General features: G+C 42.1%; 1 pseudogene; it reads left to right on the forward strand.

Annotated features, from left to right (window-relative positions):
* Positions 1-1584: 1584 nt before the first annotated feature.
* On the forward strand, positions 1585-2060 carry LOC110579109 (annotated as a pseudogene).
* The last annotated feature ends 422 nt before the right edge of the window (positions 2061-2482 follow it).

A 2482-nucleotide genomic window follows, 5' to 3' on the forward strand; every position in this document is an offset into this window, starting at 1 on the left:
CTGAAGATAAGCCAAAGAGGTGAAGCCTGAAAGACATTAATAATAAAAACAATGATGATGATGGCTGTCATTTACTGAAGTCCTACTAAGAGACGCCACCTATGGTGGTACTCTTAATATCTACACTTTACAGATGAAGAAACTAAGGTTCAGAGAGGTCTGTCCAAGATCACTTGGCTAATCAAAAGGAAAATTATGGCTCAAATCATTCCTCCACATGAGCTGGCAAGGGTTGGAGGAGGGGAGGAATCCAGAGGAAATGGAGTGAACAAAGGCACTCAAGGACTACCAGGCTGATTTAGTGAGCAGGCAGTGGAAGGGAGAGGGAAGGAGTCAGCTGGCACCTGAGAGGAAGACGGGGCTGAGAGGTTCTCGTAAATTTAGCCCTTCGGAGCCGATTTGAGAAGCACACAAGGATCAACCAGGGAGAGTGGTTCTCTTCTCATACAGCATTTTGCAGACCTAGAATCTAAAGACCTGGTGGGAAATGAAAGTCTTTGCAACCAGTAGTGTCATTAAAGAACAGTTGACATTGAAGATTTACCCATCATCTAGGAGGTGCCTAGATAAACAAACAAAGATATGAGCAAGACAGTAACAGTTTGGTGTAAGTGCTATGAATGCAACAAACAGGGTGACTACAGAGTAACTGGGGCAGGGGAACGACCTTTAGATAGGGAGATGTTGACCAATGTACCTTTCAGCTGCCCCTCTTCACACAAATAGCAAATATTAATGAATCTCAGTAATTTTCTTCTGAAATATTTAAGAGTGAAATACATATATATGAAATGTACTTCATATATATATATATATATATATATATATATATACACAAATATTCTTTAATAACATGAAACTATGGGGTGCCTGGATGGCTCAGTTGGTTGGGCGACTGCCTTTGGCTCAGGTCATGATCCTGGAGTCCCGGGATCGAGTCCCGCATCTGGCTCCCCACTCGGCGGGGAGTCTGCTTCTCCCTCTGAACCTCCTCTCTCTCATGCTCTCTCACTCTCTCTCTCTCATTCTCTCTCTCAAATAAATAAACAAATAAATAAATAAAAATCTTAAAAAAAAAACCATGAAACTACAAAGGGGTCTCATATTTTTACAAGAAGTGTTCCCTCTTGTAAAACTAGCTGTAAGAAATGTGCCCTTGAAAAGCATCAGAAAAAATATAAACTGAATTCAAAGTCCATTATTTCATAGGGAAGTTTCCAATTAGAAGGAAATATTTGGAACACATTTTGAAAGACTTAGAGAATGGTGGTGTTATAAGGCAATGTTTTCATTTCAAAATACAAACAGAGTCTGAAAACTGTCTTCATTAGAACATTTGTTAGTGAAGGTTGTGCTGTTAAAGAATGATCCCAGGGTATCTGAAATTCCTACAAACTCCAGGAAACCCAGTGCCCTTGTAGCATGTAACCTAAAGGAAGTCGGTTTCCTAAAAGTGGAACACCCTCAGATGGATGCCAGGTGCCCCATGCTCAGAGAGGACAACATGAAAGGTCACAGATGTGAAAATTACAGTGAATCAGTAAGATTCACTCAATATTGATAGCAGACCCTCAGGACTCCAAGATGGAGTCATCCATACCAGTGAAGAAGCAGCAGCTCGTGGTGGTCAAACTAGGAGACCTGCCAAGCTGGATACTGATGTGGGATTTCATCCTAAAGGCACTGCTGGAGCATTTCAAAGAGGTTACTGCTGGTATTACATCAAGTATGTCAATGTGAAGAAAGCAGGTGTCCTTGGGACTTCTATGGTGCTGGCAGCTTATGTGCTTCTCTTTTTTTTTTTTTTTTTTAAGATTTTATTTATTTGACAGAGAAACAGAGGGAGCACAAGTAGGCAGAGCTGCAGGCAGAGGGAGAAGCAGACTCCCCACTGAGTGGGGAGCCTGACGCAGCACTCGATCCCAGGACCCTGGGATCATGACCTGAGCCGAAGGCAGATGCTTAACGACTGAGCCACCCAGGTGCCCGCTTATGTGCTTTTCAACTACTGTCATCACCACAAGGAACTCAAACATGAGTGGCTAGGCAAGCACCACTGAAGAGGGCCCAGTGTGGAGGCACATTCTGCATTCCTGACCATGACCCTTGCCTGGCACCCTTGAGTTCTTTCATATTCTACTTTAGAATTAACACTCAATAAAAGATGACTTGTACATGGGAGAAAAAAAGATTCACTCAATCTTTCTTTCATTAAAATAATACTACTAACCCAACAACAACAACAGAAAAAAATTATGGAGCAGAAGAGGCTATACTATGGGGTTAAAGCAGTTTAAGCTTTGGGATGTACCGCCCACCTCCAACCCCCACATTTGCATGGCCCCCTTCCAAGAACCTATAAGGGGCCCTAGCAATGTATTTCTCCAGATCATATGTTCTTGAAAATTTAGAGAAAATTTTCAACTCTATTTCTTAAAGAGGGGCTCCTATATTGTATGAACTTCAGGCTCCAAACCCTGGA

Source organism: Neomonachus schauinslandi, chromosome 4 (assembly GCF_002201575.2).
Source record: "Neomonachus schauinslandi chromosome 4, ASM220157v2, whole genome shotgun sequence".
NCBI lineage: Eukaryota > Metazoa > Chordata > Mammalia > Carnivora > Phocidae > Neomonachus > Neomonachus schauinslandi.